The following is an 11,793-nucleotide window of genomic DNA, read 5'->3' on the forward strand; positions in this document are numbered from 1 at the left end:
ATTCGAATACATTAAAAACATTATTAACATTTCATTTTCATTAAAATATTATTGAATAAAATGTTCATAAATGGGTATAATAAAATCATTTAATCATGAACACAATTTTTCACAAAAATATATAAATGATATAATTTTAAAAAATTAAAAATATAAAATTTTAAATATATATATATATATATATATATATATATATATATATATATATATATATATATATATATATATATATATATATATATATATATATATATATATATATATATATATATATATATATATATATATATATATATATATATATATATATATATATATATATATATATATATATATATATATATATATATATATATATATATATATATATATATATATATATATATATTTATAAACCTTTAAAACTTGGCCAAAGGTGAATGTTTAACAAATATCAAATGGATCAAATAAAAATCCACCCTTAAGTTTATGGGATGCATCATTCAATTGGTTTGTTACGACATGCTTTATAGCTTCCTTGGCATGGTTAACAGCTATATTATGAAATTGTGGAGTTGGTACTTTTACAATTTAATGATAATAACAAAAGTCTTTTTTAATTCGCTCTTATTTATATGAAAATATTTATTAAGTAAATTACAGCACTATACCCGTCTATGAGTTTTCGTCTATTGAAATGAAAAACAATAGAAAGCACATTTTTCTAATACACGTACATTTATGATATCAAAATGGTTGTGAAGCAATGAAAATATTATTATTAAACGAATACGATCGTAAACATTGAAAATTTAAGAAGGTAGATGTCAAAAAACACGCTATCCTCAATTAGCAATCTTTAGATCTGCGTGTATTGCTGTTACGTTCAACAGATGGCGCTGCCATCGGAAATTTTATAGGTTTTAAAAAACACGTTTTTACCTGTCACAGGTAAAAACACCAGTCACAGATATTTAAAAAAAAACACTCGTCTATGCGAATGCAACGCTGTAGAAATATTTCAAAACATACCAAATTAATTTTTTATTTAAAAGATTTAAGATATTGAACTAACGAATATATACATAATACAAACATTAAAAGTACGTGATTTATATTTTTATCGAAGTTTTTCTTTTTGTGGATTAGATTTTAATTATTAAAATATATTATTTATACTATCAAGATGCCGTGTTCAATGAAAAATGAAGGCAATTTCAAAATGTAACTCCAGAATGGAAAAATACTCCTCAGTTTAGTTAAAATTAGAGTTGAATTAAAACTCTTGCTCAAAGGGTTAAACCAAAATAATTCACTAAGTTGGAGACTGTATAAAATATTCGTTAGGGTATGATACCTTAATGATTTTTAAACATAAATTAATATTTATGTGTGGCAGCGGTCCAACGAGTAGATGTTTTTTTTAATGTCAAGTTAATTATTGTCAATTAAAAAACAAAGTTTCAGACGAAAAATATGAGAACACGTAAATTTCACAAAATGAAATACTTATACTGTTTGTATTTTTGAGAGATTTATAAGTTACCTTCTTGTGATGAATTAAATTTTTAATAAATGTTTTACTTAGTAAATACGACTATTTCTTAAAATCTACTGTGACACGTGTTTCGATGCATTCCGCATCATTGAAAATGATGCGGAATGCATCGAAACACGTGTCACAGTAGATTTTATGAATGAATGGTATTTACTAAGAAAAACATCAATTAAAAATGGATAGATTTTACAACAAAGTGACTACCGAATCAATTAATGAAAAAATGAATTAAATTGTTTAAAAAACAATTTAATTCGTTCATTAATTTCACAATATTTTCAATGTGACCAAATTTTCATTCACAAATAAGTGGTCGTAAGCCCTGTATTTGCCCAGATTTCCTTATTCTTCATTTTCTATGCTTGTTGAAATATCAATTATAGATGAATAATTCAAATATTGTATTTTAAGGCGGAGATAAGCATGATCGATAAAATTAAGAATGGTGTGTTTAGATAGTTTGGCCACGTGAATCGAAAGAGTTAAGAAAAAATAGTAAAACAAAATTACGAGGTCATAACCATTGATAATAGGAGCAGAAGAAGAATGAAAAAATATTGGCGTGAACAAGTCTTCAAAGTGGTCAGGTAAGGAGTAATTGGCGCAACCATTGACGAGTATGTAAAACGAGATGCAGCAATATGAAAGAAGGGAAGATTATTTGCAAAGACAGATCGGTGTGGCGTTCTATTCTTTCTGCCTACCACTGCGAGGTAGTTGCATGATGGTTAGTTAGTTAGTGAATAGAAAAATTAAAATATAAAACAAAACCAACTAACTATTTTTTGTCACATATTTTATACCACACCACCTAACCGATCATTTTTTTAAACTGCTAAGCATAACTTCTTAATCTCTTATTTTTCTCTATAAACTTGTTATTTCTTCTTTTTTGTATTTTATAGTTATTTAATAACATTTTAATGTCGCATCATATGTTCTTTAATCTTCCCTTAACTATTTTTCTACATTATTTTTTTTGGTTTTTAAATCTGTTTATTATTACTAACGGTCATCTCACATTAAAAAGATTTCAGCTTTTTATTGACATGTCTTTGTAGAACCGAATTTAATATAGTAAAACCATAACAGTATCGCTTTATTATACATTGATTTTTTTCGACCATTATTAGCACCAGTCTGATAAATAAAAAACTAACTAACCATCACGCCGCTGCCCCGCAGGGGTAGGCAGAGAGAATAGAACACCACACCACTCTGTCCTTGCAAACATTATTCGCCTCTTCCACGGTAATACATCTCCTCATACATATCCGCCGATTGTTACGACTCCTAACCTGACCACTTTCAAGTATTTGGCATACCTGATCGTGCCATGTTTTTCTCGGTCTTCCTCTGCTTCTTTTTCCAATAACATTCGCCTCGTAAATTTGTTTTACCGTTCTTTCCTAGCTCATTCGTTCTACATGTCCAAACCATCTCAACACACTTTTCTTGATTTTAACAGTCTGATAAAAAGCCATAAAATTTTGTTTTATTATCTAACTTTACACTTAGATTAAAATAATCATTTGCTTTTTGTGGCATGTGTGTGTAGTATGTGTGGATCCACATTTTATACGTACATAGTTACATTTAAAACCAGAATAATTTTTACTGTGCACATTTTAATATGAATTAATTAATGGAGATTGAACTATTCATTTTATATTTTCCTTAATTTCAATAATTATTGTTTTCGTAAATTATTGTTTTTTTTGTAAATTTTTTTCCTCTCTCCTCCTCTTATATCTTTTTATTTTATTATTTCAATGAATTGTGTTTGTAAAAGCCAAATTCACTTGGAAATGAGTAAAGATATAAAAACAATATTTTAATTAGTTTGTATTTATATATAGTTTGTATGAAGCTTACTCTTAATATGCATTATATGTACAATAAAATGTCAAATAAATATAAGAATTTGGCAACTAATTTTCTTAGGATTTTATTAAAATTAATTCTAAAATATGTTATTTGACGGTAATTAATTTCTGTTTTTACGATCTATCATATTTTGAAGGCCCTCAAATGAGAACAGTAAAATGTGTTTAAATCTAAAAAAATATACGTTTTATGAACCCAGTCGTAAATTTGATTTAATTTTTGGTTATCGAGGTCAGACCAGTGGCGATTTATCTCGTGGAAACCAACATAAAAATAGTGCTACCGTCACATTATTATTAAATGGTATTACGAAGATCGTAAATGTTTTATTCGTTTCTTTTAATGCCTCAGCAGATCTCTGAAGTTCATGCACCCAGATGGTGTGTATATATTTTTATCTATAAAAATAAGTGTAGGTCTGCTAGTTTATGAACTCCCAAAATGTCGTTTTTTTCGTAAAGATTTTGGTACAATTTAACGTTTTTCTTAATATTTTTTTTTCATTTAAAGATTTTGTGTTTATGATAACTCAAATGTAGAAAGGAAATATTTTGAAAAAAACTCATGTACCTGAAATCAGGTGTGAAAAAAAAGTTGCTTTACATAATAATTTTGTTGAGCCTAAAATAATATTTTCATCAATTGATTTGGCGTCACTGTAACGTATTATCTTTCTATTTTTAATTTGAGTTTTACAAACTTGGTGAACAAAACTGTTTGTAAAAATCTATTGTGTACCATGTGTTTCAAAGCATTCTGCATCATTTTTAAAAACACCGATGTTTTTTTTTCTTAATTAAGAAATAGATCTTGTGACATATGTGGTTTTTGTCTTTAAGTTTTCTTTTGTCTTTAAGTCTCTAATTGTAAAAAAAAATATCATTTGTTTTTATTCAGGTCTGAGTGATTTCCATAAAAAAATATTATCATTTTCTAGCTCATTTTATAGGATTTTTTGGATTAAATTAAAATTTCAAGCTTACAACCTACTTTCTGTCTGTCAAAAATTCACATCCATCTAAATTTCAACTAACATTAATAACGAATCATACAACAATGCATACAATATGCTTGTATATGTAACATGTCTATCAAAATAACCTCAATATGAATTTTTAATAATATCAGAAAGGTGAACGTCAAAAAATGTTTCACTTAAGCCAAACAGGTCGTAAGCTCTAGAATGCTTAAGAATTCTATCTTCTTTTGAAGGAAAAACAAAACATGCTACATTTTAGTTAAGATGTCATGTTGAAAATTCGAATGGTGAGCATATTGTCCTCTCAGGATCTTTAAAAACTATGCTTCTCTGCATTGTATGTATGTCCCTACTAGATTCAACATCACACATAAACACACACACACACAAATTCATTCATTCGCTAGATCTACACTAAATATTTTGTACTAATCTTTATGTTTCTGTGGTTAACTATAATTGTCTTGTTTAATGTACATGTATATCTTTAAATTGTTTTGTTTCACATATGTTGCTGTTTTAACCCAAATAAAATTAAAATAAAAAATAAAAAAGACGCCCATAAAAATTAAACATATGTTTGCAGTTGCTTGATGTGTCAAAATGATCAACACTAACAATTAATGTCATTTGTTTATTTGAATCCAACTAACAAATCGCTCACTCCTTTAAAGAACGTCATAAATCAAAAATCGTCAATTTTCAGTTGTGCATGTTTTCGGAATGCCCAGAAAATGTACTACATCCCAGCAAAAGAGGCATACTTTTAACTTAATATTTACCCGCTACAGGGCAGAAAGTGATGTTTTTGCATTTTGAAGAAAACGTATTGTTTAATTATTTTTTTAAATAAATATTGTATTTTTCAAATGGAGAAAAAACCTTCAGGTCTTACCTGAAAAGATCTGTTGCACAGTATAAAGTTCAATAAGTGGCTTGATATTTATTTTTCATACATTGTATTATATTTTTAAACTTTAAAAACGTTCTACTGAAAAATCAAGTTTTTTTATTTACGACGTTCTTGAAAGGAGTGAGCGAAATATACAATAAAATATTAAAATGTACTTTTTTTAAGCCAAATATATTATGTACATACCTATAAAAAGACGTCTCGGTGCGATGAACGTATATTTCTTTCACATTTACTGAAAAAAAAACACTTCACTTCACAAATCACTTTTCAATTATACTGAAATTCTTCACGACACATTTATTTCAAAGAGTGTTGATCAATAAAACATTTCAGTAATAAGTCACTTTCTGAAAAGAGAAATATAATGGATAGAATTTTAATAATTCGTATAGAGAAAAGATACTGTCATATTTATATAATTATTTGTAAGTACTCTTTGTTTTTCATATCTTTGGTGTCGTAGTTAGCGCGTTTGGCTACCGCACTACCTTACTCGAGTTCGATTCTCAATGAGGATAAATTGAAATTATCGTTGCACCAAATTTAATACCACCCTTAAGGGTAGAACTGATCGCCTTATCTTCAGTTAATTTACGACCCAGACAACACAGCTGTGAGCGGAGTGTGAAGTGCCCTAAGCACCATGATGTATCGATAAGGGTTATAAGAAAATGAAGAATTAGTCTTTGTTTTACAAATCAAAAAAATACGACATTTTTGTGGTGTGTTTTCTTATTTTTATAGATAACTAATTTTTTATAGATAAATATTAATTTTTTCAAATAAAGGTAATTTAAATAAATTGGAAATTATACAAAATAAAACTATGAGAATGGTGCTCAAGAATAATAGGTATAAAAATTAAGAAAAAGTGAGAGAAGAACTAGACTTGTTAAGTTTAAAAAAGAGACTTTTAAATTAAATATGATGATCTTTATATAAACATTTTTACACAATAAATTACCCAAATATTTTAAGGATAAATAGTGCTAAACAAAATGAACATATAACTAGAAATAAGGATAGAATAAGACTGGCATTGCTGAAAAAAACCGAGTCACAAAATTGTTTAATGTATAGGGGTTTGAATATGTTTGAAGAGTTGCCTGAATGTATGAAGAATGAAAAGAGTCTGAAAGAATTTAAAAATAAATGTTTTGTTTACTGTAAAAAGATGTATATATATATAAATGATGTTAATTTAGTGCAAATAATAGTTCATAGTAGTGTAATTTAAGCTTATTAAACAAATAAATATAGTTATAAAAAAATTAAATAAATTTTTTTTCTTATCTACTTTTTAGTACTTTTAACATTAATCCCATGTCCTAAAATGAGATATTTATATAAAGAAAATTTCAGTATTTTTTTTACAGTTAATGACTAGTAATTGTTAATCTATTTCAGTTTATCAAGAAATTTATTAATATATTCTATAAATTAACAAGTATCAGCTCTTCAGTGGGTGCAATTCGAGGTTTTGCTTTGACATTTTGAGTCGTAGTACTATATCGTATTTCGGCAAACTTGAAAGCTTTGAAAACTGATGCCTGTAGTTTACTAGTCAAAAGCATGTTCAACTTGGTTAGAAGTCATCTTAAGCAAAACTTACCACTGATAGCAATGATATTTAGAAGTATGTGGTTTATTTACAGTCATAATTAGAAAGACAAAATAAAAGGTATAATCGTTTCGTAAATATGCAAATCATTTGTCATACATTTACTTTATATGATAATTTGATGAGTTAAATTTAAAAATAAAATACTTGCATAAAACTACTTTTGAGATTATCAATGAACTCGATTAGTTTCGAGAACTACAGATGTTGTCATCAGCCATCAACAGGTGAAAGAACAGTTTGTTATTTTCACTGAAACGACAAAAATATCAATTATTCTCAAAACTTGTCATTTAATAACAAGTTTACATTAATTAACCCGTAAATGGTTAAATGCAAGTGTTTGTATTTTATGTTTTAATGGTTTTATGATATTTAAAAGGCAAATATACGTTTATCTTTAATTGATATTTTAATCTGAGACACACTTTTTGTTTAACTCGTAATCTTCTTCTTCCTCTTACTCTCGTACCCATATGCAATGGTGCATAGAGCATTGCATTAAATTGATGCAATGTAATATTGATCATTAAGTCCATTTTAGCTTTGAGTGTCAAGCCAAGATAACAATGAATAAATCTTTCAGTGACAAAAAATACTTTTGTCTGTTAGGATCCCCTTGAAAATCGAACCTGAGACCTCAAGCATGGTAGCCAAATACGGTGACTGCTATACTATCGAGACAGACAATCAACCCATACATAAAAAAAAGTAACCCATACATAAGAGAAAAAAAATAATCACGAAAGTACCCATAAAATAAAATAATTATTGACACATGTTTTTCTCACTGTTTCCACAACACTTTTTTAAGGTAAATTTTCAAAAATTTAAACTTTAACTGCAGAAAAAGATTAAAATTATCTTATTAGTAATCCAAATGTCAGAGTGAAATTTAAATTTTAAATGGATTTTCGGCACCAACTAGTTTGGGGTAGGAAAATTCTTATTCAGCAAGCAGCACCAAAGTTGGCGTCAATTTCCAAAAGTGCAACCAACTTCAGAGCCGTGTACAACTTTGGGCACCACATGTTTTCCCCGCAAACTTAAAGTTGCGAATTTTTACACTTGCAACTTGCAACACTGAACTTTTATTCAAGGAATATACATGGGAATTTAAAATTCGTCAAAAAACACGCGGGAATCTCGTTTACTTGTCGCGTCTTGGGATAATATTAAATCGAGAAAAAATTAGAACACCTTTGGATCACGAATGTAGGTCCACGGCGACTCGACTATCGCTGTTATTTCTTAAACCAGACGCCGTTTCCTTGTCGTAATGACCTGACCACACTATTCTGGACCAACTATACCACCACCGCGTAAAAAAGTCGAAACAACACTTATGAAATAACAAAATTTCAAATAAAAAACGTCGACTTTTTGACTATAGGTGATATTTTGCCATCTCATTTTCCGTTTGGTTGAGTCATCAGAATCAGTCGTAATTTTAACTGCACGCAAATTTAGTTGACAGTAAAAATGCGTTCGTCGAAAATTCTTTTTAACGCATAGCGCATATTTTCAGTTCGATTGTTTTGTTTCGCCCTTTTTGCTTTATCGCGTGGCATTGTGCATTTCGTTTTTGGGGCATTTTAAATCGGCGGTAGCGTGACGCGTTGGAACGGCTGAACAGTTCTAAATTTAATTGTCAGAAGTCCAAAATTAAACTCCTCGTCGGTAGGTCCAGACTAATGTGAGAATGACTCTAGTCGTACAGTGCCATTCAGACGTCGGGAATTTCAATATTTCTTCCCGTAGTTCTATAGGGTACGGTTGGATCGTGCTTACTCTCGAACGATTTGGATATACAAACTGAAAAATCGAGATTATGATTTCCATCAAATATTATTTAAATTCTATCATTTTAATCCGACTGACCTCGTTAGGATATTTTCTCGTATATTTCCACTTTCGATTCCTACAGCTTTTACAGGTGGCACAAAATTAATAACACTATCGGAAGATGTTATAATTTTTGCGAATAGCGTCGTACGTCAATCATATTTGACATTTGTGAAGTAGACAGCTGCAGTTTATAAATAAATTCAAAGTATTATTATCATTGGGAGAAATAAAATGGCTTTGTTTTTTGCTCCACTCACATGTGAGCGGATCAAAAAACAATTTCATTTTATTTTTCTACAATAATCCACAAAGTTAATGTTTTAAATTATTAAAATATCGAAATACACAAGCTGTCTAGTTCACAAATCGCTCACTTCTTTCAAGAACGTCTAAATCAAAAATCTTCAATTTTCAGTTGTGCATGTTTTTGAAATGCCCAAAAAATGTACTATATCCCAGTAAAAAGGCATATTTTTTACTTAATATTTACCCACTACAGGGTAGAAAATGTTGTTTTTGCATATTGAAGAAAAGGTTTTGTTTAATTATTTTTTTTAAATCTACTTGATGTTTTTCAAATGGAGAAAAAACCTTCAGGTTTTACCTAAAAAGATCTGTTGCACAGTAAAAAGTTCAAAAAGTGGCTTGAAATTTATCTTTAATACATTGTATTATAATTTTAAACTTTAAAAACGTTCTCCTGAAAAATCAAGTTTTTTGATTTATGACGTTCTTGAAAGGAGTGAGCGAAATGTCAAATACGATTGACGTACGACGCCATTTGCAAAAGTTATAACATCTTCCTATAGACAGAGTGGTATGATGTTCTATTCTCTCTGCTTACCCCTGCGGAGAAATGACGTGATGGTTAGTTAGTTAGTTAATTGGTTTTTCAAACGATATTTTGAATACAATTTCAACCGTCGATTAAACATTTATTATATCTAAGAATAATCAATGCATCGTATAATAATTCAGCAAAGACCAAATGTGATACTTTTTTTTTGAAAATCGCGTAAATTAAAACACCCAAAATTATAACAATTCTAATTTTCATTTTAAAAGCTTACGGATCTAAAACTTTAGATGTTTACATCCCATAAAGCTTTTATTACATCATATACAAACCTTGTTTACAAAAACAGATTTACTTCCAAAATATCGTTCAGTACTCTATACAAATACAGGACTCACTGTTGTCATCTTGTTTACTAGAAATAATTACTCTAGATACAATAATTATCCATAATTTATATCAAATTTCCAAGAAAATATGTTAGTGAGTTCGTTGCCATATTCAATCGATAATTTTGAACCGAACGAATATTAAATTATGGTTAACTTGATCGTCAATTAATAAATTAATTACTTATTATTAATTATTGTTACAAAAATTATAACTACTTTATTTATAAACTAGACACTTATAATTATAAAATTTCTTATACTAGTTACACTGTATAAGAAATTTTATAATTATAACGCTAATGACGCTAAGCTTTTGTACTTGGAGAGGGACTCACACACAATGTTTTATTTTATTATTATAACACATATATAATTTTTTCATTGTTCTGTTTTTTTTTTATTCCTCTTATATAAAAGGCATTTAATTTATTTTAAGTCATTTCATATCTTGTATTTTTTTGTTGATATCTTTAGGGAGGTTTTTAAAATAATCAATTTTGATTCGTCTTCTTTTTCTTCATTCTTTCTTCTTTTCTTCTTCTTGGTGTAGGGATTAGACATCTGCGATGTCGATTCTCAGCTTTCAGTCAATCTCTTTGGTGGTCTGCCCGGGAGTCGTCTACTTTAGGGTTGGCCGTGCAATACAATGAAGGGGAGTCTGAATGGTTCTGTTCATATCACATGCGCATACCATCGTTTTTTTCGATGCCTTCTCCTCCTAACGATATCTTCGATCGCGCAGAGGGACTTTCATTTTTTTGTTATTCATTGGGGTGTGGATAAAGGTTTGAAGAAGAAAATCATTTTGCAATCTTAAGGAGATATGATTTCAAAGTTTCATTGTAAATACAGAAATTCTTCAAGTATTTTTTAATACCTGAAATTACTTTTTTTTGATAAATAGTTTCTTCATTGAAGACATTAAAAAAATGTTTTTGATGATAAGTTTTCTCATAACACAAGATAACTTAAAAGGTTAAAAAACTAAAATAAAAATTAATTCTGTTCTGAAAGTAATCTCAAACTTATTATTTGAACGTCTGGTAAAAAGGGTTTACTTTAGTTTAAACAGCCTCTTGGAGGCAGAATTTAAATTTTTTTATGACTGGCATGAAATGGTTGAAAAAAAATATTCTGAGTTTGTTCAAATAATAAAAATATAAAACTATCCCAAGAAGTTCTTTCCAGTAATAGGAAAAAGCAAAGAATCCCTTTAAAAATGCATTTATTTATTTAATTGATTATTTTTACTATTATCTTTAATCTATGGTGCATAAGGCACTGCAACATAATGACGCAGTGTTCTCTTTTTTTTCAAAAAATAATGAACCACTCCTAATCCTTGTTCACAGTGGCGGGTTTATCTTTTTTTGCCTACTTTTAGAAATAATACTCAATCTGTGGTCAACAAATGTAACATTTAATAATAAACGTGTCATTTTACAAACTTAATACCAAATCAATAAATAATAAAGATAGGCCGTATGAAAGAAGCAAATAAAATTAAGATATTTAGATGCATGTTTTCAATTATCAGAAAGAAATCAATTCTGTGTAAATCGTTAGATGGTTTTCATTTTATTTATTTTATATTTCTTCATTTGTGTGTATTAGGTTAAAATAGATAAGAACAAAAAAATAACATATGTAAAAAGAACTCCACCGACAAGACACAAAAGGTGGCTTGGTGGGTCTCTGCAAAAAAAATGGTTTGAATTTTTAAATGAATGTATAAAGTGTTTCCATTTATGCGTTTAAACATAGTTAATAAATAAATGTTTTTTTATATTTTTTTTTAAATGGATCGAAAAGAATAT

At 28.3% G+C, this 11,793-nt stretch overlaps 1 protein-coding gene across 2 annotated transcripts in view; it reads right to left on the reverse strand.

Moving 5' to 3' along the window:
• The window catches only part of LOC148300108 (TWiK family of potassium channels protein 18-like), a 115,871-nt gene extending 107,669 nt beyond the window's left edge, over positions 1–8,202 (reverse strand). Inside the window, exons 1-2 of one of the 2 annotated variants that reach the window (XM_088275244.1) lie at positions 8,141–8,202; positions 5,503–5,666 (exon numbers count right to left, since the gene is read on the reverse strand). The gene's annotated coding sequence lies outside the window, so the exon portion shown is untranslated. Of the gene's footprint in view, positions 1–5,502; positions 5,667–7,939 lie in introns of both variants that reach the window. The other variant, XM_088275245.1, reaches the window with a different exon arrangement.
• Positions 8,203–11,793: the final 3,591 nt, after the last annotated feature.

The sequence above is a fragment of the Brachycentrus maculatus genome, unplaced genomic scaffold (assembly GCF_059751285.1).
Source record: "Brachycentrus maculatus isolate JH-2025_06_01 unplaced genomic scaffold, ASM5975128v1 h1tg000829l, whole genome shotgun sequence".
Classification (NCBI taxonomy): domain Eukaryota; kingdom Metazoa; phylum Arthropoda; class Insecta; order Trichoptera; family Brachycentridae; genus Brachycentrus; species Brachycentrus maculatus.